This window comes from Schistocerca serialis, chromosome 1 (genome assembly GCF_023864345.2).
Source record: "Schistocerca serialis cubense isolate TAMUIC-IGC-003099 chromosome 1, iqSchSeri2.2, whole genome shotgun sequence".
NCBI classification, from domain to species: domain Eukaryota; kingdom Metazoa; phylum Arthropoda; class Insecta; order Orthoptera; family Acrididae; genus Schistocerca; species Schistocerca serialis.
This window is the reverse complement of record NC_064638.1, coordinates 883,771,468-883,786,335: the sequence shown is the minus strand read 5'-3', so window position 1 is coordinate 883,786,335 and position 14,868 is coordinate 883,771,468. Positions and strand designations below refer to the sequence as shown.

At 40.8% G+C, this 14,868-nt stretch overlaps 1 protein-coding gene across 3 annotated transcripts in view; it reads right to left on the bottom strand.

The window, feature by feature from the left end:
• Positions 1–14,868, bottom strand: part of LOC126410937 (cell division cycle and apoptosis regulator protein 1-like) — a 259,834-nt gene that overhangs the window by 14,663 nt on the left and 230,303 nt on the right. The window lies entirely within an intron of this gene.

The window sequence follows — 14,868 nt, the reverse complement described above, 5'->3', positions numbered from 1 at the left end:
GTTTGCATATGTGTGGATGGATATGTGTGTGTGCGAGTGTATACCCGTCCTTTTTTCCTCCTAAGGTAAGTCTTTCCGCTCCCGGGATTGGAATGACTCCTTACCCTCTCCCTTAAAACCCACTTCCTTTCGTCTTTCCCTCTCCTTCCCTCTTTCCTGATGAGGCAACAGTTGGTTGCGAAAGCTTGAATTTTGTGTGTATGTATGTGTCTGTTTGTGTTTCTATCGACCTGCCAGCGCTTTCGTATGGTAAGTCACATCATCTTTGTTTTTAAATATATTTTTCCCGCGTGGAATGTTTCCCTCTATATATATATATATATATATACACACACACACACACACACACACACACACACACACACACACACACACACACACACACACATTCCTGGCAATCAATTGCAACAATTATGCATATAATAAGTTGTTGAAAGTCGTTTGTCGTGGAAAAACTGGCGACTTCGAACATCATTATGTTTTCCGCATACAAAGTTGTATTTCATAAATGTTATTAATTGTCTTCATAATGTTAACCACGTATAGTTAACAGGAGACGCAGAAACGATATTCCGAAATGAATACGTATAGCGTAAGTCAAACATTGGAATTAGAATAGAGACCCCACAAACACAAATTTGCTGTGGCAGGTATAATATATAAACTCCGTTACTCGCTCGTTACACTTGAAGGACAGATGTTGAATGGGCCAAAACGAGCCGCCGCATAACAGCGTAGCTGCCTGCTAACTTCGAAAGAAGGTAGATGCGGTCCCTAGCGCAACTTATAACGTCGTCGAAAATCAGTGCGGACGGGAGAGCTTTGGTACACCCTGTTAAACAAACGGGAAAAATGGAGGCGGTACAATTGGAGAGCGATCCGCCTTCACCAACATGCATAAGCAATTCATTAATAGTGTGTGTATATATATATATGAATTACAAAAAACCAATAATAAAAAAAATGCATGGCGCGAGATTCGATCCGGCGACCTTCTGATTACGAACCCGAGCGCTTACCGCTGCGCCACGACGCTGTAGTAAATTATTAATCGTAGAGAGTATTTCACCGCAACGGTTTCTTTTAACTGTCGATTTTCTCGACAACGGCTGAGAAGTACATCTTGGTGCTTTGCCACATTACACCTCTGGCCATGAGCTTTTATTATGCGCATTATGAATCGAATCTGAATTTCACAATTGGTGGCCTCCCCTTGTTAGACAATAAATGAATATCATATAGTTCCCAAATGATGGATGTAGAGGAATTATGAGCATTGTTTAAACTGATTATAAATCACAAACTAAAAAGTATGTGCACATTAAGTGGATTAAGGATGGAAAACACCCTCTCAGCTTTGATAATCAAATTTGGAAAGAGCTGACAAAACAGAGGTTGTTGCACTCTCAGTTCAAAAAAGAACATGCAAATGTTGCCTGACAAAAGTTAATAGAAATTCATGTGTCTGTAAGAAAATCAGTGTGTGAAACATACAACTTCCACCATCACTCCTTAGTAATGCCCTTCATCCATGGTTCACATGGTTCATAGGGTATCATGTGAGGGAACGCCAAGCTGAGCTTAGCATGAGTAATATCTTCTAAATCCTTGCTGATTTGTGGACACAAGCTTTCTGCCTCAAGGAAATTTATTATATTGGAACTTAGAATATGTTCAAGAATTCTGCAGCAAAGCAATGTTAAGAAGATTGGTCTGTAACTTGGTGGGCCCTTTTCTTTTACCCTCCTTATACACAGGAGTTACCTGTGCTTTTTTCCAGTCACTTGGGACTTTACACTGGGTAAGTGATTTGTGATAAATGCAAACTAAGTGAAGGGCCAATGTTGCAGAGCACTCTCTGTAAAACCAAATTGGGATTCTTTCTGGATTTGGTGACTTATTTGTTTTCAACTCTTTCAATTGCTTCTCAGTGTCAGGGATGTCTATTTTTATATCTTCCATATGGGAGTCTGTGTGATGATCACACAATGGTGTGTGTGTGTGTGTGTGTGTGTGTGTGAGCCTCCCACATGAATTATTTTTCTTTTTAAATACACAAAATTTAAAACTACAGCTTTCCTTTGGCTGGCTTCTTTCTCACACCAAACTGGTCAAGGAGTAATTAGATACAAGCCTTAAACCCACTTAGCAATTTTATGTAGGACCATAATTTTCTGGGGTTCTCGGTGTGCTCTTTTGTTATGGTATGACGGTGAAAGCAAATGTATGATTTGCACATTAACCTTTCTATCAATGAAAGAATTTCTACTAACTTTCGCCTGTCAAAATTTCTGCATTCTTCTTTTAAGTGAAGTTGAAGCAGTCTCTGGTTTCTCAGCATTTTTTGAGCTTTGTTATTGAGCCACGGTTTCCATTCCTTGAGATTTTTGAGATTAAAAATTTCTTTTTCCTTCAGCTAGTTTCAGTTTTTTTGTATTCACTTTTAAAATTTTTTTCTCATTAATCTAGTAACAAACCCGATAATGCTCCCCCCCCCCTCTCCCTCCATCTCCTCCTCCCTCCCCCCCCCATCTCTCCTTCCCCTCCTATGTCTGTTTCCCTCCCATCTCTCTATCCACCTCCTCTTCTTCTCTCTCTTTGGCCTTGAGCCTTGATTTTTGTTATTGCAAATGAAACCTTGATTGGGAACTAAAGTTGCTTAAAATAAACAGATGAATCAGTTTGTATCATTGGTATATGGGGTGTGTAGAGATCTCTCCAGCTGCTGGATCTGTGAGGATAGTAGTTTCAGTGACAGTATTTCACAGTTTTAATCTGCAAATGGATATGATTACAAAGTTTTGGATGATTCGATTCAAGTCTGCAGAAGTGCTCTAGTCATAAGCCATAAATTCAACTGTCCTGTTTTCTATAATACCAATGATGAGAAAGAAAACAAGACAGCACATTGTTGTGCATACAATTTGTGTTAAAAATTATATACATAAAAAAAGAACTTTTATGGGAACAGTTTACATGCCCTGCTATAGTAGTTGAAACTGACTGCTAGGAAGAAAATGAAACAGCACATTTTCACAGTAAAGCACAGCATTTTATCTCTCGGAGTCATTTTTAAAAGACAACTGGCACATTGTTATTTAAAAAAAAATTTATAGCCTAAGTACCTTGTACAAATCTGAAGTAAACTGGTCAAGAAATTTTTGCTATGTTTCCCCATTGTGTATTTAAAAATTATGTAGTCTATTTCTGTCTGAATATTTATTAGAGCATCATGTAAAAACCTGAAGTAAATCAGGTCAGAAATTTTTTTGGTAATAATGTTTCTCCCTTTTTATATATTATGAAGAGCCAAAGAAACTGGTACACGTGCCTAATATCATGTAGGGACCCTGCGAGCTTGGAGAAGTGCTGCAATATGACATGCAATCAACTAATGTCTAAAGTAGTGCTAGAGGGGAAATGACACCATGAATCCTGCAGGGCTGTCCATAAATCCATAAGACTATGAGGAGGCGTAGATCTCTTCTGAACAAGCACATTGCAAGGCATCCCAGATATGCTCAATAATGTTTATTTATGGGGAGTTTGGTGCACAGCGGAAATGTGTTTAAACTCAGAAGAATGTTCCTGGAGCCCCTCTGTATCAATTCTGGATATGTGGGGTGTCGCACTGTCCTGCTGGAATTGCACAGGTCTGTCGGAATGTACAACGGACGTGAATGGATGCAGGTGATCAGACAGGATGCTTACATCTGTCATATGTCAGAGTTGTGTCTAGACGTATCAGGGGTCCCATATCACTCCAACTGCATATGCCCCACAACATTACAGAGCCTCCACCAGCTTGAACAGTCCCCGCTGACATGTAGGGTCCATGGATTCATGAGGTTGTCTCCATACCCACACATCCATCTGCTCAATACAATTTGAAACAAGACTTGTCTGAGCAGGCAAAATGTTTACAATGATCAGCAGTCCAATGTCAGTGTTGACAGGCCCAGGTCAGGCATAAAGCATTGTGTTGTGCAGTCATCAAGGGCACACGAGTGGGCCTTCAGCTCCAAAAGCCCGTATCGATAATGTTTCATTGAATGGTTCGCATGCTGACACTTGTTGATGGCCCAGTATTGAAATCTGCAACAATTTGTGGAAGGGTTGCAGTTCTGTCATGCTGAATGATTCTCTTCAGTTGTCATTGGTCCTGATCTTGCGGGATCTTTTTCTGGCTGCAGCGATATCGGAGATTTGCTGTTTTACCGGATTCCTGATATTCATGATACATTCGCAAAATGGTCTTATGGGAAAATCCCCACTTCATCACTACTTTGGAGGTGCTGTGTCCCATCATTTGTGCGCCGACTGTAACGCCACATTCAGACTCACTTTAATCTTGACAACCAGCCATTGTAGCAGCAGTAATGATCTAACAACTGTGCAAGACACTTGTTGTCTTATATAGGCATTGCCGACCGCAGTGCCGTATTTTGCCTGTTTACATATCTCTGTATTTGAACATGCATGTCTATACCAGTTTCTTTGGCGCTTCAGTGTATTTTGAATAAGGCTGAATGAAACAAGTGATGATCCACTGAAAATACCAGAAATTAACAATGCAGTCCTAGAACCTGTTCATGTGTTGTTGTATCTGAGACAGTCGAAAGGAAATAAACAGAAGAATAAAACTGGAGTAGAATGATTTTGATAAACTAAAAAGAATTTCCAAAACCAAGCTCCCGATGTATCTAAAAAGGAAAGTATACAATCAATTTGTATTACCAATTTTGAATTACCAGAGTGAGACATAAATTTTTAATGTCAAGACCATTAATGAAATGAGGCTTCCTCAGTGTTAAATGGAGAGACACATATTAGGAATTACTAGGGGAGAAAGGAAAACAATGAAATGGACCAGAAAACATACTTGAAGGATGATATAATAATTATGATCAAAATGAAAAGGAGGTGGGTTGAACATGTAGGCAAGCCAATGTATGCTAGAGATACCACGGAAGTTCTTTTCTGTTTGCAAAAGACATATGCAATTATTTAATGGTAAATGAATGGATGACCAGAAAACACGTACAACCAACATGAACACACATAGCTGAAAATGATGATACATGGTAAAGCTTAGAGGACGTCTCAAGCAGCATGCATTAAATGGTTCCTAACTGCAGTTATGAATACAAGATGTGAAAATACTTTGCATGGAAGCTTTGCCAGCTTGGCTTAAGTTTGAAGTGGGATTTTGAACTCACAACAAGATTCCATCAAACATGCAGGAGTAAACTATTAATCCCTAAACATTCAAAAGACAATAAAAAAATTAACTTATTTATTACTCATTTTACTTTTTATCTGGTTATCTAAATTCAAAGGTTGACAATTCCTGCTCGTCGTATGACAGGTAGCAATGTTCACTGTAGACAAGCCTCTGTTGTTTCAAATGTAGTTAACTGTTGTTCTATGTGATCACATAATTAGACAGTAGCAGGAGATTAACAGATGCTATTACCTGTATTTGAGGAAGCAATTCAAAGCAGTGGAATTATCATTAATGTTATTAAATTTAATTTAACCTGCATAAGCATAAATAACAGTGCAATTATAAATCACTATTAACATAGTTTTTTCATAGTTATTTTTCTTTACTAATGTAGGTTTTGAAGATACTACAAGATGGGCTATAAAAAACATGGTGGATGGATAGGTGGATGTATGAATGAAAACTACTGACTTTAATGATAATTTCAATACATTTGTTTTAATATTCGGAAGCACAAATAGAACACAGTAGTTTAGTGATAGTTATTTGTTAATAAGTATGGCAAGGGAATTTCTGGCATGTAAAAAATTAGAGGTGATGGAAACAATTCACTAAATAATAGAACTCTTGAGCCATTGACAGGCACACAAAAAATTGGCCAAGTGAGAGTAGGACTCGCACACTGAGGGTTCTGTACAAAATTATGTATACAGACAGTTCAATCATTCCAGGAATCAAGTCTCTTGATGATTTTTGCCTTTATCGGCGTTGATAATGGCAAGATCTCTGTTACGTCCCAGGACACACTAAAAATTCATCCAAGTTCTAGCTTGGCAGCTCGGGGAAGACAAACTGCCTGTGTCAGTGACAACTATGGGGAAATGCTGATAAAGCTCTGGCAAACATGGAAGCTATCATGGCATGGGAGCACTATTGAGCACCCAGTTTGCAGGTGAAGTGTGAGGACATAACAGTGTTTTGTAAGGAAGGCTAGGTTCACTGCAACACTATGCATTTGGGTGCCGAACCAGCAGAAAAGAGCATCTGAAAGGTGAATCTGCGGAAGTCTCAAGTCACTAGAGAGCTGACAGTGAGGGAAAACCAGTACACATGATGTTCTAGCCAACGACACCACCGCAGAGTGCATGGGGATTGCCAATATGAATAACTCGTCCTTCTTAACAAATGTCTTATTGCTGAGTGCTGATTGCAGACTGTCCAGTGCATAGTCTCAGACCTTGTGCCAGTTGCACCTGTCCAGCATGAGGGGAGGCTATGGAGGTCGGCCTCAGTACATCTAGCTGTCTTTGATTGTCTATGGAAGCATGAGTCTGGCTGGAAGGACTCTGTTGCTGCCAGCTGCATTGCCATCTTCAGAGCCAACACTGACAGGGCATGGAGGCCATCATCAGCCTGCAGGTCTGCTGGAGGCTTGACCTGCATAACCTGGATGCTGTCCATCGTGCACCTTTGAATGGCAGACACCGATGCTGCAGTGCATGCCAGCCTTCCACTGCTGACAAAGCACTGCTCTGACAGCCCCACAGTGGGGTGGCACTTCAAAAGGCAATCCTGTCTTACTGCCACATAAGTGTGTTATTGTCAATGATATTTTCTTGGCGCTCTTGAGCATACCTAGGGCCTCACCATCGCATCCTGTCTGGCTCTCTTCTGATTGCTGTACAGCGACTGGACTGCCAGATCTTGTGTTGGCAAGTGGTTGCCAGTGGTAGAGACGTCTACACCTGACGCCATATCCACACATCTAGGACAACAGCAGTTGACCATCTACGCAGCTTCAATGCGGGGTCAACAGCTACAAGTTGAAGTTTGTACCAATGCAGTGTGGTGAGTGACTGATACTTGTTTGCTTTCTTGTTTTGTATATCCTTATGGCCATGTTGAGCTGTAGGGACATTATGTTAAAAGTGCCATTTGCTAGGCCGCAGGAACCTACAGACTAGTCTCAGTTCTGTGGGGACACTAGAAAAGTTTATTTGCAGTCAGTGAGGTATCTGTACTGTAATTTATCTGACACGTCTTGCAATGTGTTCAAGCTGTGTCAGTTGCCTCTAGTATGTGTAGGAGGGTTGGTCACAAAGCACACCAGAGTGGAATAGAGCAATGGGAAGCCATTGGGGGCAAAGACTCCTTGATTCAGGAGAAAATAACACCGTGTTGAGTGTACCCATCCATCCTGTCGATCCCGCAGTGGCTAACCTCATAGTTCCATTTTTGGGGTAGGCAACCAAGTTTTTATTAGTGATATAAAGGCTGCTGCCAAAGTTGGAAAATGGTCAGAAGGAATGTCTTTGAATACAGCTAGATTAAGGTCAGTGGGTGACACTAAAGCATATGTTATGTGCTCTGATGCACTCAGGAGGTCCAAACATTAGATGATCTGGCTAACAGTCTAATACAACACTATTGGAAGCAGAACAGCACGGGGTTCTTTAGGAAAAACTCTATGCGATATCACAGATGAACAGTGAGTCAGTGGATTCCTCCTCTGACAGGATTAGGAAACTGAACTCGCAAACATATGAACTACCACAGAATGTGGAGACCAATAGACTGATTCTGAGTGAGGCAAAGAGTAGGGCCCTGGATGTGTTTCTAAGAGGTATATCTGCTGATGTTACGGAGGGTGAGAATGGAGAACCCAAATGAGTTACCTGCTGCCATTAGGATTGCTATGCAATTGGAGGAGACTGACATTGCTACATGAAGACTTAATGATCACGGGTGTTTTTTGTTCTGAAGTGAAGTGTTTTAAATATGGGTGCATGAGCCACATCCGAAAACACTGTAATCAGCTCAAATGTTATAAACGTGGGAAGGTGGGCCATAAAGTGCGTGATTGTCAGAAGAGAGCATGGGAAAAGCAACATCCTAATAATCGAGTGTTAATCGGGAACAGGGATGCCTCATCCATTGGGTGGCATTCCCAGTATAACACAACACTGCAGAAATGTATGCAGAGAAGCAGTGCTGCTTGTTTTTTTGAGAGCATGTTTAGTGAGGGGACTGCGTGATCCTGGGACTGTACCTTCTTGCTACGTATCGCGCAAAAATTGACCTTTGCAGTGTACAACTGAAGTTAGCAGGACATTGTTTCTGCTAGGGAGTGTACAACTGAAGTTAGCAGGACATTGTTTCTGCTAGGGGCAACAGCTACAAGTGTTACACTATTGCAAGAGTCAATGATCATGAAGGTGGTACCCAATGAACTATGGACACAGACACTAAAGATCAGTTTGGTTGATATGATGTTGCAAGGTACAGGAAAGTTTTTCTGGGTGAGCAAAGATAAAGTCCTACCAAATGATGTATTATACAGTGAGTCTACCAAAGGGTTTACTGATTGCTAATTTGGATGTTTTAGAGGAAGATGACATGGATAGGTCAAGTGAGGACCTCTGCCACAAGCAAACTGTCAATGCATATGTATTACATGAGAAGGTGAAACATTTACAGGAAAATGATAGACAAGCAATGCAAGCTTTGTTACTGAAGTTCATGGAATTGTTCAATCTGAATAGTTCGTCACCAGCAACACTACTCATGTAACACAGAATACTAGTACGGAATAATGCTCCAGTGTACAAGATCCCATATTGAGTTCTGAAGTGTGTGCGACTGATAATGGAAGAATCTATGGACAGCAACAAGCTGATCGTATTATTGGGTGTAGCAATAGTCCCTGGAGGACATCCGTAATTTTGGACCTGAAAATGTCACCAGAAGGCAATAAAAAATACATATTTTGTTGTGACTACTGATGCCTGAATGCTCAATCACCAGTGCATATCAGATACCAAATGTAACAGAGATCTCAACACATTGTGTCAGTAAAACTATTTCTCTACAATTAATTTAAAGATCGGATATCATCAAATAGAAGTGGAACCAGAAGATCCACCAAAGACAGCCTTTTCCATCCCAGGAGGTCATTTCCAATACCATCTAAAGCCATTCAGACTCCAGAATGCACCCACCATGTTTCACAGCTTACTGGATGGCATACATACAATGTTTGGTCCATCTGGATGACATAACAGGGCTTTCAAAGGACGTGTAAGAACATGGTGGTTACAGGAGGTATTCAAAACACTGAGAACAGCACAACTACGCTAAGCATTAATAAATGTCATTTTGCAGCAATTGAAGCAAATTATCTTGGACATATAATTAGCAAGGAAGGTCCACACTTTAAGTTCAGTTCAGAATTTTCCACCACAGAGGCCTTTCATCAGTCTCTGTAATTATTATTGTCGATTCATTGCTGAAATTGGCAGACCTCTGAACTGTTTGTTACGGAAAGGAGCAAAATCTGAATGACCTAATGAATGTCATATGGCTTTTGATACTTTTAAGTGAGCACTGACATCAAATCCAGTTTTAACATCCCTTGATTTTGAAAAAGCATTTACTTTGTTTTGTGATGCAAGTAATATTGTTCTGAGGGTTGTCCTACGGCAGAATACAGATGATAAAGAGCATCCAGTAACCTACAAATTCCAACAGTTGAACAGAGCTGTTATGTACTTCTGCTGTTATAATATGGACAAAACTTTAATGTATTGACACATCACGCCACTCTCAAATGGTTATTAGGATTGAAGGACCCATGCAGCACATTAACAAAATGTGTACTCCATTTGAGTGAATTTGATTACAAGGTAAAGGCCAAGCCAGATAAAAAGCAATGCTGACTGTCAACAATTCAAGTCACAACCTCAGTCTTTGATGCACGACAGCTTGCTGTGCAGCACAACAAAGAGTGGATTACGAGTGGTAGTACCTGTAGCTTCCCAGTACGAAGTCTTGGCACAAGTACTTGACCACACGATGTCACGACATGGTGGGCAATGAGCAACTGATAGGTGAATTGCTGAGGACTTGAAAATGAGATGTCGAGCAATATGTCAAGAACTGCATACTTTGTCTGTAATGAACTGATCTTAGTCACCAACTGATTCCATCACTATGTCTACTGGAAGCATCTAAACTGTTTGAAAAGCTTGAGAGGGACATTTTGCACCCATTTAATAAAACACCAGTAGAAAACAAATAAGTATTGACTATAATTGACCATTTCTCACATCATATAGTACTGGCTGCAATTCTTTACCAAAAAGCAAGTACAGTTGCTCAAGTGTTAATAAATAATTGGTTGCTCACATTTGGCATACCAGATATGTTAATTACATGCCTCGGTACCAATTTCATGTCTGATCTTATGAAGTAATTATGTATACTGCCCAAATATGCAGGCTGTGAACAAGCCACTTCCTCCCACAAGCCAGTGGGAGAACAGAGAGTTTATTGCATATTTTTGAATATGTTGAGTATTACGTGAGGAGGAATCACAGAAATTAATTGGGACATTTATTTAGATTCTGTACCAGCAGCATGCAATTCTGAAGTCCATACAGCTATTGATCTATCGCCACATGAGGTAATATTTGGGGAAAATGCTGTCACATTTTGAAGTTATTGAGCCAAAGCTTGGCTCTGATGTTGAATCAGGAAAAAAGTTTGGCAAGAAATTGTGAGACATTTGGCAACAAGTAAAAAGTGCAAATATGAAAGACAAAAAGCCTCAGAATGACAAGAACAGGTATGACAATGTATAGGGAAGTTATCGCAATACAAGGTTGGCCATTGGATATTAGTGATGAATCAGTACACACCAAAATACAAAGCAAAGAAATTCCTGACCCGATACCATGGACCATACAAGTAGTGGAAATGACATCACCTGTCAATGTTAAAATGTAGGTGATACCAACAAAGACTCTGATTATTCACTTGGAACATATTAAACCTTTTAAGGGAGCTGTCAATGCTTTGCTGCAGATACCTGCAGCATCTACAGTATAGAATCCAAAGCCTCATGGAACAACGAAGAACCAGATGACTGATGACCAGAGATGTCTAAAACACCTTATGCCGTTAAGCCACGAGGCCATGTCATTAGGAATGATTTGATATTGTTGTTTGCTTATGCTGTAATTTACCTGTTCTGGTGTCAGTTATTAGGAAGTCATCCAGTGTTATTTTGTTCTATTTACAGTATGTTTTAAAGTTCTCCCCCCTCCACATGATTGAGAATTGATAAAGTGTTATTTCTGTATATTGGAGTATAGTTTTGTCTTGATAATCTTGCTTTCTGAAGGGAGTGGGAGATAGTGACAAAGGTTCCTTTATCTCAAGTCACATACCAAAATGGGTACAGGTATGGACCAAAGACGTATTAATAACTCAGAGCAAAGAGATGGCTGCACTCTAATGTCACTGGAAGACCTAAAGAGACGACAGAGGGAAAGCGTAACTATCTGCCCAAGTAGGATGATACAAACTGGTGCACAGGCATGCAAGGTCCAGTTATTATTGGGAAAAGCCAAAGCAAGTGAATGTCAAAGGGAAGTGTTAAGGCCATATCCACATTTCCCGATAGTAGGCACCCACTGGGTCTACTCAGTTTTTTCACCAGAAGTAGTCATTTAAACTGTTACGAACACAGGCAACCAACAAGTATGAATTAAATGGAATTATGGGATAGTGAAATAATAATAAACAGTATGACTTGTGACGTACTAGGCGTGACATTTCATCTACCAGCCATGATCACTGGTACGACCACACGTAAGTGGGAACAACCTATGTTGTACTGGCTTGAGAAGCCACTAGAGGTGCTGCCTACCCAAAATTTAATCTTCCTAAATAATACCCTGAACCCAGACATTCTATGCTCGCTGCACAAACTAGTAGCAACACAAAAAGGGAGAATTACAGATGATCAAATCCAGCACATACAGGAACACTGTGACAGACAACACCATAGCATTCTGACTGCATCCAGCAGCATGGGGAAATGAGCGAGTGCCCAAGTCTGCAAGCGAAACGTAATGACATCATGGAAGCCAAGAGATACTGATAGACTTGTGACAAAGGAGAGTGTCATTAGCAATGCTAGGTACAACACAACAATACTTTTTCAGGTGCCGAACCAGCAGAAAAGAGCCTCTGAGGGGGTGAAAATGCGAAAGTATGAAATCAATAGGAGAGCTAACGGTTACGGAAAACCAGGACACATGATGTCATAGCCATCCACGATGCCACAGGGCACACAAGAAGTGGCAACATAAATACCCCACCCTTCTTAACAAATGCCTTATTGCTTAGTGCTGACTGCCCAGTGCATGGTCTCAGCTTTGTGTGAGCTGCAGTTATCCAGTGTGAGCAGAGGCTATGGAGGTCGACACTAAGTGCATCTAGCTGTCTTCGATTGTCTGTGTAACCACAAGTCCAGCTGAAAACACACTACTGTTGCCAACTTCCGAGGCAATACTGATGGGGCACAGAGGCAGTGATCAACCTGCAGGTCTGCAGGAGGCTCGATCTGCATGACACGGGTGCTGTCCATCATCCACCTTCGAGAGAGAGAGAGAGAGAGAGAGAGAGAGAGAGAGAAAGGGGGGGGGGGGGGGGCACTGCTCTTGCTCATCCCATTGCTGTGGCAGGTTTTGATGTTGCTGATTCCTCTCTCCTAAGTGGAGGCTGAGAGCCAACTCCTGTAAGCCAGCAAGTACTTCAGCTGGACTTAAGCCTGACGCCTGAGTGCAAATCTTTGACATCGATCAGTGCCTTTGGTGATCCATAAATAAGAGTTGTAGGCTACCGGAGTCCAGGGGTTGACGGCTGTTCCATGAAATAACAGCCACCACCTGAAGCCTCTTGCACTGGCAGTGTTGCAAGGTGAGCAAATGTGAGCCTTCTGCTGCTGACAAGGTGCTGCTCCATCAGTCCAGCTGCGGCATGGCACTTTGGAGGACACTCCTGATTACTGCCTAATAAATGTGTTACTGTCAATTATGTTTTATTGGCAATCTTGGACATAGCTAGGTCCTCACCACTGAATCCCTCTTGGATCTCTCCTGATGACTGTAGGAAACTATGACTGGACTCATATATACTGGTGCCAGGGATTCAAAAGACTTTAGAGAATGTTTGAATTTCAAGTTCGAAGATGATAAAAGAAATATTTTGTTTGTTTGTTATGATTACAAATTAACAACTTCTTGATTTTTATCCCTTATTTGTGCTTGCAAAATTTCTTGATTCTACATCAAGGGGAAGTACGCTATAAGTTTTAAAGAATGAGTTTGCAAGTACTGAAATACGTGACATAAATGCCCATATCTTTTGACTGAACTGACTTAGAAGCTTAATATTTTTACATCACAAAAGAACTATGAACTTCAATATGTGGCATACATTTCAACTTGTTACATCTACGTGGTGCTGAGAAAAAGGGGTCTTTATTTATGTTATCAATTATTTGCTGGATGTACGAGGTGTGATTGGAAAGTTCTAAGGACGGATCCGCTACTGCTTACTGGTTTGGCAGGCAGGTACACAGTGGGTGGGGAGTGAGTCGTTGCCTTGTCCTTGAATGCCCTCTGACAGGAAACTGTGTTTCCTTTATTCAGTTTGTTGTGGCAGCTGGTTGAGTGCGGGTCTGTTAGGCTTGTTGGCGGATTCTGTCTGGGTGAAAATGGACATAAAAATGGAGCAATGTGTTTGTATGATATTTTGTTTTAAAACCGGGAAATCAGCTTCTAAGACTTATGAACTATTAAAAACAGCTTTTGGTGATAATTGTATGAGCCAGTCAAATGCTTTTTTTGATTCAACACATTTAAAAATGGCCGCGAATCATTTGAAGATGAACCTCGGTCTGGCCGTCCTTCGAGCTCAAAAATGAATGAAAATGTTGTCAAAGTTCGCGACTTAGTGCGCTCTGAGTGTAGACTTACAATTAGGGAGATGGCTGATGCACTTAATTCAAGTTTCTAAGCAGTTCAGTCAATTTTAACTGAAAGATCTGAACATGCGTCGAGTGTCCGCAAAATTCATTCCAGAAGTGTTGTCAAGTGACCAGAGACAATACCGACTTGAAATGTGCCAAGAACTGATTAACTGGACTAAAAATGACCCAGATTTGTTAAATAGGGTAATTACAGGTGATGAATCGTGGGTATATGGATATGATACTGAAACCAAAGTGCAGTCTTCGTAGTGGAAGACTCCAGGTTCACCAAGACCGAAAAAAAAAAAAAAGCACAGCAAAGTCGATTGAAGGTGAAGACAATGTTGGTGATTTTTTTCGATTTTACCGGTATTGTGCAGCATTAATTTACCCCTGGAGGAACAATTAATCAGGAATACTACAAATTTCTCCTTGAGGGTTTGTGTAAAAAGGTGCAGAAGAAAAGGCCTGCATTGTGGAAAGATAGGAGTTGGGTGCTACACCATGACAATGCTCCGGCTCATCATGCCTTCTCCATCGTTGAATTTTTGACCAAATTCCGCAACAACCATATTCCCCTGATTTGGCCCCTGCAGACTTCTACCTGTTTCCTAAACTGAAAATTTTCACTGAACGGAAAGCTCTTTTACATTCTGATTCTAATACAAGATTCCCTGTGTCCTCCCTGTTGATTCCTGTTTCTTCTTCTATCGCGTTATCAGAAAAGTCCTCCCCCTCACAAAAAGTTTAAATGTACTCTTTACAGCTATCTGCCCTTTCCTCTGCATTTAGCAGAGGAATTCCCATTGCACTCTTATTGTTC